This window comes from Glycine soja, chromosome 10 (assembly GCF_004193775.1).
Source record: "Glycine soja cultivar W05 chromosome 10, ASM419377v2, whole genome shotgun sequence".
Classification (NCBI taxonomy): domain Eukaryota; kingdom Viridiplantae; phylum Streptophyta; class Magnoliopsida; order Fabales; family Fabaceae; genus Glycine; species Glycine soja.
The window spans coordinates 35,673,996-35,692,466 of NC_041011.1; positions in this window are offsets into that span (position 1 = coordinate 35,673,996).

An 18,471-nucleotide genomic window follows, 5' to 3' on the forward strand; every position below is an offset into this window, starting at 1 on the left:
TTGATATATAGTTAAAATTGTTGTTGCTAACTAATTTCATGCAGGCTACACTCCTTGCAAGCACATTTTTTATCAAAATTTAGAAAAATTCCGTCAACTAAGTCCAGCCATAGCAACATGGATTGATCGCATTTCAAAGGAGAAATGGACGATGGCTTATGATAGAGAAGGACGTCGGTATGGCCACATGACAATGAACCTCTCAGAATGTAAAAATAAGGTTTAGAAGGATTGTCGCAACATTCCGATAACAGCGTTGGTCAAATCAACATATAGTAGGTGTCGAAAGTACTTTGTTGATCGTGGCCGCCAAGCCCAAAGACAGTTAAATGAAGGCCAAGTATATTGTTCTAAGCTTGTTAAAGAACTTAGAAAAAATTAAGAACAAGCTTGTTCGCACATCGTTCGCGTGTATGATATCCACTCGACCAGGTTTGAAGTAGAGGAGACCTTCAATCCTATCACACAACGTGGCGGACAAAAGTGGGCAGTAAACTTGAATGGCCATTATTGTCAATGCGGAAAGTATTTTGTGCCTCACTATCCATGTTCACACATTATTGCAGCTTGTGGTTACGTGAGCATGAGCTACTACCAATATATAGATGTTGTTTACACAAATGAGCATATCTTAAAAGCTTACTCCGCACAATGGTGGCCCCTTGGGAATGAAGCGGCAATTCCTCCTTCTAATGACGCATGGACACTTTCACCGGCAAAAATGTAGTAGATGTGGAGCAGAAGGGCACAACAGGCGACAATGTCCAATGCAATCTGACTGTGGGAGTTGTTCATTTAATTGATTTATGTATGTTAGACGAGTGACTTGTATTGGTTTAATTTCTATTGAAAGTATTTAGTTTATGGTCTTCAATGAAATCATAGGAGTTGTTGTTCTATTGAATGTATTTAGTTTTTTATTACACATTACTTATTTAGTTTTTGGTCTTCAATGAAATTGTGGGAGTTGTTCTTGTATTATTTTGGAATGTAGCAGTCTCTTAATGGCTTGTGCCATATTGGAATGACCTTACCAAAAACCCTAACCCAAAACCCAAAACCCTATGCCAAAACCCTAACCATAAGTCAAAACCATAGCCCTAAACCCAAAACCCTCACCCTAAGCCCCAACCCTAACCCAAAACCCTAACCCTCAGCCAAACCCCCCTAACCCTTAGCCAAAACCCTACCCGTAACCCTCAGCCAAAACCCTAAACCCTAACTGTCAGCCAAAACCCTAACCCTAACCCGCAACCCTTAGCCCCTAATCCCTATATTTAAGTGTCCTAAACCCTAAACCCTAACCTTTGAAGACTATGGTACTTCTGATGAAGAACCTTATAATTTGAGCAAACAAGAAGGTGAAAAAAGTCCAGGCTGATTCATGTAACAAAATAAAATAACATTTAGAAGTTGAAATAAATGGAGTGGATCATTAGTTAGTAACATTAGTTATTATCGTTTGTCTATTTTAGTTTCTATTTAACTTAATTTATTTTTATAGTTTCTTGTGCGATTTAAACTGTATCAATGAGTAAACCTTACAAAAATCCATACGATAGATTAAGTGTCAAATTCAAATGAGAAACATACAACAACAAATTTAAGCAGAGACATGAAAATCATTCATTATGATATCCGTGATGACGTGAGGATGTGTCATATGGTCGATCTCATCTTCGCGCTTGATGATTCGGATTTCTTCTACCCCGATGTCTCCCCGCTTCTACTTCGTCCACCTCAACAGAAAATCGGTGACGCAAATCAACACCTAATAAGTCACCCATATAAGGTATTGCTCCGGGTACATTCCATTGCATACCTAATGGGGCGTTAGGTGTTGCAATTGGGGCATCGTGTTGCTGTGAATGAGTCATAGTCGGCCATGAAAAATGAGGATGTATTTCTGCAACACCACTGAACGAATGTTCGCTTGCAGAAGTATCAGTGTGATGACCTTTAAAAGGATACCGATACATTTGTGAAGGATACTGAGAAAATGTTGCTGGCGTGTAATACATTCCATGACCATGCTCCACCATTTGTTGGGAATATTCTTCCGCTTCAACAACCATGCCTTCATCTGCCTATGCCCCGAGTTTCAACACTTGACTGAAGAATGTGAAACTCTTGAGCTGGAAATTGATGCTCTGATGCTGGACCATGTGACACAGGCTCAGTGATTCTCTCTTGCTCTTTGGATAAAATCGTTAACTTTTCCATGTAAGACACGAGATCATCAACTGTCCATATGTTCCTCCCTTGTGGTGACACCATATACTGTAAAGTCTCCACAACTTCAGCTTGCAATTATTAGGGTCAGGAAATTAATGTTGATGCTTAACAAAATAATTTGAACTTAAACATTGAAAAATAGATAAATACCAATGTAGTTGTGTTTGCATTGTTCGGGTAACATTTTTGTTTTTCTCCTATACCACACCATGTAGTCGGAGTTAAAACTCAACAGACCCTCTTGTCAAGGATAAACGTCGACCCTAAACTCAGCTCGATTGTTCCATTGACTGATCAGTGGGGCCCACAGTTGTCCCCAATTTTCATCTTGTTTGCCTTTCAGCGTTATGCCATGAAGATTCTGTGGTTGCGAAGGACACTCGAGAATAGGTTGTTGCATTCCAAATTGTCGCAAAACTCTATCGGGTTGGTGCCATTCAACAACATGGAAACAAATCAGTGGCACCACCGCAAACCACGCTACACTTCCAACCATACAAATTGGAGGCAACGTTGACATCACAGTTGTTGTGTAAGGCTCCCACACAAACTGCATATAACAACACAGTTGTTAATTTTCAGTCAAACATAACATATTAACATTTCATTTAACCAATACATTACGATCCTCTTATCTCATGTCGTTTCATGATATCCAATTTGCGACGGAAAACTCTAAGATCATCATTGCCAATATGCTGATTTCCACGTCGCAGCCACCTACAAAAAAATGAAATCATCATTGTCAACACGTTACATTATTAATTATTTTCAAATGAAATCTAATTTTTTAAACGACAAACCTATGTCCGAGTGGTTTATTTTCTATTACGGGAGGCATCCTCTTTGGAGCCAAAGTCGTGCATCGTTCCCATGCCCACATTTGGATTAAGATGCACATACCTCTGATTGATTTAATTTTGTAATCGGTGGCGCTACACATCTCTCTATATAAATAAGCAAGCACGGTAGGTCCCCATGCATACATGCTGCACGGTTGAAAGTCACGTAAAAATTGCAGGTACCTTAGGGAAACTCTGCTACTGCTTTTGTTAACAAAGAGGACACCTCCTATGAATCTAAGGATCCATGCACGGGTAAACCTTTGTAATTATTCTACGTTACCGTCATGGTTATTTAATTGTGAAAAATGGTGAGTCAACCAACTTAATTTAACTACACTGCCTTCAAGTTCACCTTCCTGTGGTCTGACTCCTAACAATTCTTCACATAAATTGGCCCAATCAAGATTTGTTGGACCAATTAATGGTGCCCCCTCAATACAGAGACCTAATAAAACTAACACATCTTGAAGAGTAATCGTACACTCTCCGCATCTCAAGTGAAACGTGTGTATTTCGGGCCTCCATCTTTCAATCAAGGCACTCATTAATGCTGCATTTATTTTTAGGTATCTCATCTTCATTATCCAGTAAAAACCAGATTGCTGAAGCAGAGGAATAATTTCCTCTGATATTTGTTCTTCACCTTTATACGTGGGGACAGCTCGTCTTATGTGTAATTTTTTGTCTTATTCCTCATTCCAAACATGTTTTGAAACATGCTTAGGTTGCATCCATAAAACGTCACCATCAATTAGACCAGACCTAATTTGTATATTTGATGAGCATGACGAGAAAGATGTCATTGATCCTTCAAAATAAAATATAATACAATAAATTGACGATAAAATTTATACATTAATTATATATAAAAATATTAAGTACATTTACAAAAAATTAATTAAATATATATACCAAATGGAGTGAAATCAATAACAGAATATATATATTTTAATAACTAAATATATTATACGAATAATAAAATTTAAATATACTCTCCAAATAAATTAAAATACATGAAAAACTTAAAATAGTAACTAAAATACTCTACAATTAACAAAATTTAAATTTAAATACATAGATAAATTAACAAAATTTAAAATACATACATAAATTTAAATAAATGACAAAAAAATATATCAATTAACAAAATTTCAATTAAATACCATATATTATACAAATCAATTAAAATAAATAGAAAAATTACCATGGAAACCAAAAATTAACGTATCATATATTTCAATTAAAATATCATACAAATCAATTAATATATATATATATATATATATATATATATATATATATATATATATATAAAATTAATCACATATCATATATTTCAATAAAAACTTAAAATAAGGCAACTAAATAATATTAACATTCTAACTAAAATTGACGTATATAAAACAAATAATACCATACAAACCTAACAAATCTAAACCAAATACCAAATAATAATAACACACTAACTAAAATTAACGTAACATATATATAACACACATAATAACATACAAATTTAAATAACCTCCAAAAAATAATATTAACAAATCAACTAAATCTAACGTATCCTATAACACAAATAATAACATACTAACTAAAATTATAGCATATACATATAACACAAACAATATTAATATTTCAAATTACTACTTAAAATTTATAACTACCGCCTAACCTAAACAAACTTAACATATACATATAAAACAAATAATAACATACTAATTAACTTAACATATGTATATAGAACAACAAACCTAACATAAATAATATTAATATACCAACTAAAATTAACTTAACATATAACATAAAAAATATTTAAAATTATTAGTTAAAAAATACTTACCAAGAAGTTAGAAGCAACAGGAATGAACGAAAGAAGGACGAAGAACCAAAGCAACGAAGCTATCTGAAGAAGCAAGATGAAGGTGGAAATATGAGGAGTAACGGAGCAATGGAGTGGAGAACCATTTATAAGGCTAAATTTTTTTGAAAGCAAATCGCAATCACCAAGGGCGCCTCTCGCCTGCAATGCGCAAGCACCAATGGCGCCTTCCCCTCTGCAACACTGCGTCCCTGAACCTGTTGCGTCCCTGAACCTGCCACTGCGTCCCTGACCCTACCACTGCGTCCCTGCAACCTACAAACCTAGCTGCAACCTGCAAACCTAGCTGCAACCCTAGGGCAAAGCAACGTGCCACTTTGACTGGGGCCACGCACCATGCATGGCCAAATCGCCAACAAGAATGGTGACTCCAATGCCACATAGGAAAAAGCCAAGTCGCCAGCGAGAATGGCGACACCAACGCCACGTGGCACGGCCTGCCGGAAAGCGCCACCACCATTGGCGCCATGCATGATCTTTACTTGCCAAAACAGCACCCCTATGGAATAAGTTTTGAAACAACCCCATTTGGGGAATAAGTTTGCAAAACTGCACCGGTTACAACAATTTGCCCTAATATCTTCAATCAAATTAGAAGTTACGGGGACACAATTAAAGACAAGAAAATAATACTAAAAATATTAAGAAGTGTTCCCGTAAAATATGATCATATTGTGGCTGCCATAGAAGAATCAAAAGATTTATCTAAACTCACTCTAGTAGAATTAATGAGCTCTTTAGAAGCTCATGAAGCTAGAATGAAAAGATTTGAGTAGCCACTAGAGCAAGCATTCCAATCTAAAATTAATATCTCTAAAAATGATGGAGATAAGAAAAATAACCACGGTAAATTTCCTCAAAAAAGAGAAGGATCATTTACTAATCGTGGTAAAAGGAGCGGAAAGTAATGGAGTAATAATGCTTCAAGCTCCTATTGCAAATTATGCAAGAAAAATAATCATGATACAAATGATTGTCGGTACAAATGCAAAAAGTGCAAAAGGCACCTACACTACAAAAAAGATTGTTTTTACTGACAAAAAGAAGAAGCAAATTTTCTAGAAAATAAAGAATCCCTTGATCATACTTTGTACTCCACTTTATCTTCTCAAGAATCAATGGATGTATGGTATGTTGATAGTGGTTGTTCAAACCACATGACAAAAAACAAAAGTTGCTTTGTGCAACTAGATGCGACAATAAAATCCAAAGTTACACTTGGTGATGGAAATGTTCAAACAGTTGAAGGAAAATGCACCATTGCTTTTAAAACTCAAAATGGTAGCCAAAAATATATCCATAATGTTTTTTATGTGCCAGGTCTTACTCAAAATCTTCTAAGTGTTGGTCAACTTATTCATAAAAATTATAAAGTCATCTTTGATGATGATAAATGTAATATCATTTATAAAAGAAAGGGCCAAATTATTTCTACAAAATGGCTCCTAATAAAGTATTTCCTCTAGTTATGCCATTTGGGCAAAACAATGCATTGAAATGTGAGAATATGGATGAGTCCATACTGTGGCACTTGAGGTATGGTCATCTAAACTTTAATGGCCTTAAATTATTAAAACAAAAAAATATGGTGCTTGGGCTTCCTTTTATTTAATCTAACCTTAAAGTTTGTGAAGGCTGCATTTATGAAAAGATGCACAGGTTACCATTTCCAAAAACATCTTGGAGAGCTAAAGCTCCACTTCAATTGGTGCATGTTGATATCTGGGGACCATCAAGTACCCCCAGCTTTGGTGGAAGAAGATATTTTCTCCTCTTCGTTGATGACTACACTCGAATGATGTGGGTGTACTTCATCCAACAAAAATCTAATGCATTCACTTGCTTTAAGGAGTTCAAGGCCCTAGTGGAAAAGCAAAGTGGGCATTCCCTCAAAATCTTGAGAATAGATCGTGGGGGAGAATTCAATGGGCAAATATTCATCAACTTTTGCAATGATCATGGTATCAAGAAGGAGCTGACTGTTTGTCACACTCCACAACAGAATGGTGTCGCTGAAAGGAAAAACAAAACCATTGTGGAAATGGCTCGATCGATGCTACAACACAAGAACCTGCCAAAGAATCTATGGGTGGAAGCTGTTAGCACAGCAGTATACATCCTCAACTGTTCTCCAACTAAAGTAGTCTTAAATATGATGTCATATGAAGCATGGTTCAACAAAAAACCAACAGTTGATTATTTTAAAGTTTTTGGATGTGTTGCTTAATCGCACATTCTAAAGGAGAATCGAGAAAAGCTCGATGAAAAAGGAGAAAAGTGCATCTTTGTCGGCTATAGTGACCAATCTAAAGGTTACCGAATATTCAAACCAGATTCAAAGCAACTAATCATTTCAAGAGATGTCATCTTTGACGAAGGAGCAAGCTGGCAATGGAGTACTGAAGCCAATGAGACGCAAGAAGTAACCAATCCAAGCCTGTGCACACTGCCACCATCACCAACACAGCATGACCAACAACACCAGCAAGAAGAAGTCCCACAACAACAACTTCGAAGATCAGGAAGGCCACACAAACCGAATCCAAAGTACGCAAATGCTGGATTTTTTGCCTATGAACCTCAAATGTTTGAGGAAGCATCGAAAGAAGAAGTTTAGAGAAAAGCCATGGACAAGGAAATCAAAATGATAGAGAAAAATCATATATGGGAGCTCATGCAAAAACCAGAAGACAAGGAGATCATTGGCCTGAAATGGGTTTACAAAATTAAATATAATGAGGAAGGAACAATCCAAAAACACAAACCACGACTTGTCGCTAAAGGCTATTCACAACTGTCAGGAGTTGGTTTCAATGAGACATTTGCTCCCGTTGTGTGCATGGAAACAATCAAAACTGTACTAGCCTTAGCTGCACAGTTGAAGCTACAAGTGTACCAGCTAGATGTAAAATCAGCTTTCTTAAATGGAGAGATTGAAGAAGAAGTCTACGTGGAGCAACCACTAGGATACAAAGTTCAAGGAGAAGAAGACAAAGTATATCGCTTGAAAAAGGCGCTTTATGGTCTCAAACAAACTCCCTGAGCATGGAACAACAAAATAGACAATTACCTCGTCGAGCATAGATTCCTCAAAAGTCCATGTGAGCCATCACTATATGTGAAGATGTAAGGTAATCATTTCTTGATTTTGTGCCTATAGTAGATGATTTAATCTACACCGGCAACAACTTACAGATGATGGAAGAATTCAAAAAGGCTATGATGCAAGAGTATGAAATGACCGATCTTGGACTCATGAGATATTTTCTCGGCATGCAAGTCAAGCAAAGACCTGGAAAAATATTTATCTCGCAAGAAAAATATGCAGATGACTTACTAAAGAAGTTCAACATGGAAGATTGCAAACCACTTGCCACACCTATGGCGATGAACGAGAAGCTTTCAAAAGATGATGGGCAAAACAAAGTTGATGCAACAGTTTATAAAAGCCTAGTCAGTTCGCTAATCTACTTAACCAACTCAAAGCCAGACATCGTACATGCAGTTAGCATCGTGTCTAGATTCACGAGTAACCCAAGCAAAGCACACTTTGCAGCAGCCAAGAGAATCCTAAGATATGTCAAAGGCACAAAGGATTTTGGCATTTTGTACGAGGCAGATAGAGACTTTAACTTGACAGGTTATACAGATAACGACTGGGCAGGAAGCACAGATGATAGAAAAAGCACAAGTGGATATGTGTTTCTTCTAAGCAACAAAGCAATATCATGGGCATCAAAGAAGCAAACAACAGTTGATTTATCATCAGCAGAAGCCGAATACATGGCTACAACAAGCGTTGCGTGTGAAGCGACATGGCTCAGAAAAATTCTGCAAGACGTACAACAAGACTCTAAGACTCCAACAGTTATTCATTGTGATAATATGTTAGCTATTGCAATGACTAAGAATCCAATATTCCACAGCCGTACAAAGCACATTGAGATTAGATACCACTTCATCAGAGAGCTCGTGGAACGTGGAGAAATCAAAATGGAGTTCTGCAAGACTGAAGAACAATTGGCAAACATCTTCACCAAGCCAATTGCAACAGAGAAGTTCATCAAATTCAGAGACATGCTTAGAGTTCAAGACTTTTCTAGATTAAGGGGGAGTGTTGAAGATTAATCTAGAAAAGTGTAGATGTATAATTGGTGGTCCATTATCTAGAGAGTTCTACACCTATGGAGATGTTGTAGTGTGTAGAAACTTCTTGATGGATGTAGAAAAATATTTTATTATCTAAAGTCATAGAAGCACCTAGAACATTATAGAGATGGCTGGTAAATGATAAATGAGTCTAGAAGACTCTAGGACTAAGTAGTATAGAAGTGTGTAGAAATCACCTATGTAACCTATATAAAGGCATAAGTTGTAGCAAGCCATGAAATGTAAGTAAAGAAGCTAATAGGCACAATTCAAGTTAAGGTGTCAATTTTCTGAAAACTCATCATCTTCCTACTCCCATCATTTCTATCATACATTTCTACCATATCCTTCCATAGAGAAAAGGCATAACCGCGTCCCATATCCTAACATATTCTTTTTAGAATCCAGTTCAAAAAGTTGACTAAAAAAGTGTTGTAAGTTGTAACCAATATGTATCTTTGTATGTATGTATGTATTTGTGTGTGTGTGTGTGAATGTATGTATACATGATTGTATGTATGTCTGTATGTATATGTGTGCAAAAAAATGGCATGTTTAGATCCCTTTGAATTTGCGCTAGGTCAAATTTATATATTGTTTTGCATTTCAAGGAAGTTGGCAGAAGATAAAAATTGTCACTTTGTAAGTTACTGAAAGAATTGCTTTGTTTAAAGGGTTATATCCAGAGATACAGTAGCAGTATATAATGATTCATAATGAAGATATACATAGCATCCTAAACTCACACTAAGAACTCCCAATGAATGAAAACAATCATTTCCTTCGTTTCCACAAACTTTGATATCTGTAGAAATTTTAACAGTATCAATAAACCAATAACAAGTATGACTAACAAATGGCCATTATATCATTGCACTTGTCAAGATCCCCAAGTTCATGAGAAAATGTTTTTTGGATTATTTTTCCTCTGAGAAAGCTTAATCATCAAGAATTTCATAGTCACGGAAAAACCAGGCAACAAGATTCATCATCAAGTATGTAATGCCAAAATAATAGCGTGCTCGCAGTGACTTCTTTCCTTCCACTTCATAATCAACCTTGTTTAACTCCAAAGAAGCAATCACTCCTTCATCGAGTGTACTCTGCGTGTCCCGTAGATTAACATGTACTGTGTTGCTTCAGTTGATATTACCTCAGATACACTCATTCAACAATCAAACCAAACAACATAATTAACCACTATCAAGATCTCTTATCAAACAATTGCAGTAAGGTCACACACCAACAGTATTTCAAAGATTACCAAGTACCAAAATGTGTAGCAATACAACATGAGCCTAATGTTGCACTAGAAACCTCAGATTTAGGTTCAAAGATAGTGAAGTATGCTTAAAAGCAAAAAAAACATCCAAGAAAGATGCTCATCTTACAAACTACAAAATAAAGGAGATCAAATCCGACTAACAAAAATGATGCTCACACAAGAAACATTCAATAATTAACTTAAGGAAAAGAAACCTATGATTATAATAAGTAGAGCATGGTGTAAAGTTGCGAGCACACAATGCAGAAAAGGCCTGTTAATGCATGAACCAAGAGAATGCAGGTGTGTCGGTCTTACTTGCACTTGTTAAAAGAAAATGCTCTAAAATCTCAGCTTCAGATGCAGTAGGTTGAGAAGGGTATTTGAAGACTGAAGGAGGATGTGTGATGAGTAGTACATTGAAACTAGTGTTCACACTTCACACCCGTTGGATTCATAGGCACAATTTTGTTGGTGTCCACATTTGACATGTTGTGATACTTTTATTACACATCAAATACTTTTGCTTCCTTTTGACTCTGCATGATTTTAGTAAATCTACAATCTTCACATTTTGGTGCAACTCACTTATGTAGAAGTTTCTTCCTCTATCCAAAATATTATTCTATATAGTATACAGAAAACCAGCCAAGAGATAATGTTAACAAATCTAATTACCTTGTCCTAGTAGGAAAAGCCTGTTGTTTGATGAAATTGTCACAAGATGTAATATTATTTTGTGTCCTCGTGTTCTTCCTCCTCACAACTCACAAGTGTTTTTTAACTAGTTCAAGCTCCAAAAATTGTACAAGTTACTCAACTGTTATATATATTTCAACTGTAGGAAAAAAGTGTTCAAAAAACACACATTGAGGAATAAAATGATCTATTTTGTATTTAAATTATATTATAAACAGATGACATATTAAAAAGTGTACATGTTGATGAGCTCTTGAAGCATAAAAATCATACAGCATCAGGCTCTATTTATAGCATGCTAAGGATAACAAATTTCTTATCAAATCAAAATCATTATTGATAGTATCCTTTTTTAAGCTATATTATTTCTTGTTACCTTTTATTGTTAACCATTTAACAATTAAGATTGAAATAATAATTGACCAAGTCAAACTTGTATCTAGTCGCATTTTCAATCCAAATTCCAAATACAAAATCATACATGTTTGTTTCTCTTTTTTCACCAAATCTTTCATATTATTTATATTTTCAGTGCTAGCAACAATATAATAATATTTCACCTTTTTGAAATCAATTAATCATTTGATCAAATTAAATTCTCTAATTTAATTAATCATCAAATATTAAAATAATTTCTTTGACAGAGATTAGAACACTCGTTTGTGTGTGACCCCGTAGGTTCAATACTAAGCCGGTAATATATTAATCAAATTAATATACTATTCAAGATAGGCATCTAGCAACACTCCTTAACGTCCGGATAGCATGAAGTAACATTTTACTTTCAAGAACCATTAGAAGAGTAGTGTAATAATTTCTTTCATCTTTATAGCTCTGGGTTAACTCTAGAGTATAGTATTATTGTCAAATCCTTTTGAGTTAACTCATAATGACTTAAGAAAATCATTTCTTCTTTCATTTAATTTTCTTGGTTAGGGTATAATTTTATTCATAGAGCTCAAACTCATTACCAAGAGTTGATGGATTCCTTTTTGATTAATCATTAATTCTACACGTATTTAATCATATCCAATACCCATTCAACAAGTGCTCTAAAGCATTAGGTGTCCGGAATCAAAATACAACAAAATAACCTGTTAATTACTATGACAATCTCAGGTCAAAGAAAGTTATTATACCTCTTCTTGAGAATTTTCTATTGACAGTTTATGGTAAATTTTAACCATTAGAAAATTTCAATTGAGTCAGTTTAATGATGACATCAACATGTGACTCATCTATATATGTAAATTAATAAATGAGATCTATTAATATTTATCCAATGAATACTATCACATATATATTAATCAATCTGAATTATTGATATCCTATTTACAATAATCCTATGGTCAAGAACGGTTTAGATTAAAATTAGAACAAACTTGTTTCTCATTATCATAATCTCTATTATAATAACGGGTCTTTAATTTTAATCAAGGACATTATCAAATGCACCATTTAATCAAATAGTGAAATATGACAATAAAAATAAAATAATAATTTATTATTAAAATTAGAATTGATTACATGATGACTTATATCGTGGACATACAAATTTATTTCAAACATAAACTATGACCATTTATGAGTACAAGAATCTGTAACTTAGAAACATATAATTTTTTATATAAACAGCTTATTTACATGCTTGACTGTGTTCAATTGCAACCAAAGTTTATATCACTGTGTGAGGATGAATGAATGATTATTATCTGATAAATGCATAATATGAGAATTTTTATTTTAATCTCTATTCCTTATAGAATTTTCGAATGAAAGAGTTAGGAGACTTGTCCAACCTTGAATAAGTTTGTGTATAGAAATCGAAGACAAATATAAGATTTACATGGTTTATATGTATATGTATGTATTTTTTTATTTATTTATGAGAATCATCGAAGATAAGTATCAAAATTTACAATAACTTACACACACTAATCAATCAATTGAAGTATATACTCTTGATCATCACATGCATGTATGAGGTGAAAAACAATGTTGAAGCAAAATCAAATGGACAAAAGTTTAGGAGATAGCGGAAATAGTTTGAATTAAAAGAGTTTGGGGGCATTAATTAATAAAACCTAGAATATGTACAAAGAAGGCCAAGACAAGAATGGGTTGCCCCATGAAGACCTTTTCCAAACACCTCCCCACGCGTCTTCAATGGGGATTAGTAACCTTTGAATATGTCTGTCGCGTGGCAACTTTGGTTTATACATTTTCTTAAAAAGTTGTATTAATAAATTAAGCTTGAAACATAAAAACTTATTAGCATAGAAAAACTTATTAGATGAATTTTTTTATAAAAAAAGAGAATATTCTAAAGGCACAAGTTTTTTTTATATTTTTTTATCATATTATATTATTAGATGAATTTTATTTAGATCTCTGAAAGTAAAGGGTAAATCTACGAGATATGATAGGATTAATAAAATTTACTAGAAAATAAAAGTTGTTTTTAGAAAAATGTCCCAAAAGATGTTAACATAGTATTTTTAAAATTTTAAATCTTCCGTAAGCTTGGCTGTTTAGACATTAGATTGGATTAGAGTGGTAGATAAAGCTCATTTATTTTGAAATTATTTTTCTCTACTCATTACAAAGGCTTTCGAAAAGCCAACAATCATAAAATCAAATTAATTATTTTTAATTATCAAATTTTGATTAAAACTATTTCAACAGCGCACATCAAGTAATCAAGAATAATTAGATTAAATTTTCTTGTAAAAAATTAATACTACCATTTTAAAAAAATAACATCCATTACAAAGAAAGAAAAAATGAAATATGTAGCTAACTGTCATTTTCCATTGAACTCAGATTCGATCGTCATTATTATTTATTAACTCGCTTCTTTCACGTTCCATTATAGATACAGGATTACAGGTTTTCTTGCTCTTTACTTTGCCCGTGTTCTTAAATATATATGACATGATTAACTTGTAAAGAATTTGAATATATTCTTGACATTAGGTGGCATGGGTTAAGGTTTGTCCTTTAGAGTGAGTCAGAGAACTTGTAAGGAGTGTATTTGTGAGATGATATGCAGACTAGGTTTTGGTGAAAGTTGATGAGAAATGAATTTGGAAAAATGCAGTATTCTAAGTAAATATAGTAATTAGATGTTCTAAAAGCAAAAATTACAAGTGTACAAGTGATTTGACTAATGAATAAGATGAAACTACTGTTAAAAGGTTTCCATCAATCAACTATTACAGATTTATTCACGAAAAAGAACGAAGATGAGGTTGACAAATTACTTGTTGGTCTTTTTGTCTTTCAAACTTATGCATTGCACAAAATAAATGTTTGATTTATAAAATTAAAATTTTCAATAAATAAATACTTTCAAATATATAAATTATATTATGATTAAAATTTGTAATAAATAAATATTTTTAGCATATAAATTATATTTTAGATTTAATTTAAATAACAAGAATTTTTCAAAGGAAGTTGGGGAGGATGTGTGGAAGTTTGTGAAGAAGGCATTTCTCGAGTGGTTGATATCGTGTTGGTCCTAATTCCTAAAGCTAACCATCCTCATCAGAGCTTTAAGAATTTTAGGCAAATTAGTTTGTGCAACGTGTTGTACAAATTAATCTCCAAGGTTATGATTAGTCGTCTCCGGCCCTTGTTGGATTATAGTATCAGTCATTTGTAAAGTAGTTATATCCTAGGGCATGACGCCGAAGTTAAATGTCATTGTCTTGGTTATTCACCACATGCAGAAGTCTAAAAAGAAAAAAGAAAAAAAGGACATGATTTTCAAGTTGGATTTGGAAAAGGCATATGATAGAGTTTATTGGAGGTTCCCAAAGCAAACTCTTAGCTTATTTGGCTTCCCTAGTTGTTAGAACAAAGGAGACAATGGGTGAAAGTTTGAAAAAAAGAAAAGAAAAAAAAAAACTTAAGTCTCACATTGCTCAAGGTACACTCTTGTATAGTGTATCGCTTCAAGTCCCACATCACTCAAGGTAAACACTTGAATAGTGTTTCACTCCCTATATATAGAGAGTCCATTTCTTCATTTTTTCTTGTCCCAGTTGAGAAACATTTCCTCAACTTTTCTTTCTCCCTCCCAAATCTCAGCCGATGCATTTCCGGTAAACTTCTCCCTCTTTCTTTCTGTCACACTAAATTTTAGTGACTTTTCAAGTTATATTTTTGGTTGGCTATTAGAGTAATTTTTCAAGTCATATTTTCGGTTGGCTTTCAGAGTGACTTTTCAAGTCATACAAGAAGGGTGTAATACAAGAGGCACGCAGACAAGATCAGAGAGTCCAAAGAAGTCTCTTTGGACTCCCTGGAGATGTTGAACTGAAGTTTACCTCTGGAAAGACTTTGATCCTCAAAGATGTGATGTATACTCCAAAGATGAGAAAGAATCTGGTTTCTGGTTTTCTTTTAAACAAGGCTGGGTTTACTCAGACCATAGGTGCAAATTTATTTACTTTGACCAAAAATGGGGTATTTGTAGGGAAAGGGTACGCCACTGATGGCATGTTCAAATTGAATCTTGATATTAATAAAGTTTCTCCTTCTTCTTACATGCTGTGTGATTTTAATATATGGCATTCTAGACTTTGTCATATAAATAGTCGTTGCATATCTAACATGAGTAACTTAGGTTTTATTCCAAAGCTATCTTCAAATCACTTTGAAAATTGTGTTTTTTGCAATCAATCTAAAATAACTAAGAAATCACATAAATCAGTAGTTAAAGAATCTGAGCCATTGGATTTAATACATTCTGATATATGTGAATTTGATGGAACGTTGACCAGAAATGGAAAATGATATTTTATCACTTTTATTCATGACTGCTCTGATTATACATATGTATATCTTATGAAAAATAAAAGTGAAGCGCTTGACATGTTTAAGTTATATGTAACAGAAATTGAAAATCAATTCAATAAGAAAATTAAGAAACTTCAAAGTGATAGAGGCACAAAGTATGATTCTAGTTTGTTTAATGAGTTTTATAATTTGCATGGAATCATACATGAGACGACTGCTCCATATTCACCTAAAATGAACGGTAAAGCTAAAAGAAAGAACAAAACTTTTACAGAATTAGTTGTAGCTACTATGTTGAGTTCTAGTGCAACATCTTTTTGGTGGGGCGAAATTTTATTAACTGTTTTTTATGTGCTAAATAGAATCCCCAAATCAAAAAGAAAGACATCTCCCTATGAGATATTAAAGAAAAGACAACCAAATTTGTCCTATTTGAGAACTTGGGGATGTTTGGCCTATGTAAGGATCCCAGACCCCGAGAGGGTTAAACTCGCAAGTAGAGCCTATGAATGTGTGTTCATTGGTTATGCTATTAATAGCAAAGCGTATAGGTTTTATGAACTAAACGCAAAAGTGATCATAGAGTCAAATGATGCTGATTTTTATGAAAATAAATTTCCTTTTGAATTACGGAATAGTGGGGGTACTTCATCCAGTCACCTTCCTGCTATTAGTAGTGAAAATCTTGCACAACCAGAACCAGAAATAGAGCCTCAAAGAGGTAAGAGATCAAGAATTGCTAAAGACTATGGGCCTGATTATATGGCCTATACATTAAAGGATGATCCGTCAAACCTCCAAGAAGCTTTGTCTTCTTTGGATGCTGACTTGTGGCAAGAAGCCATTAATGATGAGATGGATTCTTTAGAATCTAACAAGACCTAGCATTTACTAGACTTGCCTCCTGGTTGCAAACCAATTTGGTTGTAAATGGATCTTGAAAAAGAAACTAAAACTTGATGGTACTGTGGATAAATACAAGGCTCGCCTTGTAGCCAAGGGTTTTAGGCAAAGAGAGAATGTGGATTTCTTCGACACCTTTTCACCAGTTACTAGAATAACATCTATTCGGGTGCTAATATCTCTTGCTGCTATTCACAGTCTAGTGGTACACCAAATGGATGTTAAAACTGCTTTTTTTAAATGGTGAATTGGAAGAGGGAATCTATATGGAGCAACCTGAAGGGTTTGTGATTCATGGACAAGAAGATAAAGTTTGCAAGTTAGATAAATCTTTGTATGGTCTAAAACAAGCACCTTAGCAGTGGCATGAAAAGTTTGATAACTTAATAGTCTCGAATGGGTTTAAGGTGAATGAAAGTGACAAATGCATTTACTACAAATCTGTAAATAACATTTGCACTATCATATGTCTTTATGTCGATGACCTTCTCATATTTGGTTCAAATACTCATGTAGTGAACGATGTGAAATCATTGTTGTGTAACAACTTTGATATGAAAGACCTTGGAGAAGCAAGTGTAATCCTTGATGTTAAGATTACCAGGTCAAAAGAGGGAATTTCTCTGGATCAATCTCACTACATTGAGAAGATCTTAAAGAAATATGACTACTTTGATTGTAAACCTGCTAGTACACCATATGATCCAAGTGTAAAACTGTTTAAGAACACTGGTGAAGGTATACGACAAACTGAGTACACAAGGATCATTGGTAGCCTTAGGTATGCCACTGATTGTACTAGACCCGACATAGCCTATGTTGTGGGATTATTATGCAGGTTTACCAGTAGACCTAGTATGGAGCATTGGCACACTATTGAAAGGGTAATGAGGTACCTTAAAAGAATCATAAACCTTGGATTACATTATAAAAGGTTTCCCACTGTACTTGAAGGATACAATGATGCAAATTGAAACACTCTTTTAGATGATTCCAAAGCAACCAGCGGCTATATATTTAGAATAGCTGGTGGGGCAATTTCTTGGAAGTCAAAGAAACAGACTATCTTAGCTCAGTCAACTATGGAATCTGAGATGATAGCACTAGCAACTGCTAGTGAGGAAGCAAGTTGGCTAAGAAGCTTACTTGCAGAGATTCCTTTATGGGAAACACCGATACCAGCTGTGTTGATCCATTGCGATAGTACCGTGGCTATTGCAAAAATTTAGAACCGTTATTACAATGGTAAGAAATGACAGATACATCGTAAGCACAACACTGTTAGAGAATTACTCTCAACAGGAGCTGTTAGAGTGGATCACGTACGCACTGATGATAATTTAGCAGATCCTTTGACGAAAGGATTAGCTAGAGAGAAAGTCCATAACACTTCTAAAAGAATGGGACTATTGCCCTTACTGCGATGATCATTCATGATGGTAACCCGACCTAAATGACTGGAGATCCCAAGAACTAGGTTCAATGGGTAATAACAAGTTATGAAGTGATATGAGATGAACATGCTGCTATAAGTGAAAGCAGCATGATTCCTAAAGTAACAAGAGGATGAGTTATGAAAAAAAATTTAATTCTTAATGAGATCTATACTCTATGTTGAGTGGAGTACCTAGGCTATAGGAGTACTTTTGATAGACTCACCTATGTGAATGTCGAAGTGGGGGCCGCTTCAT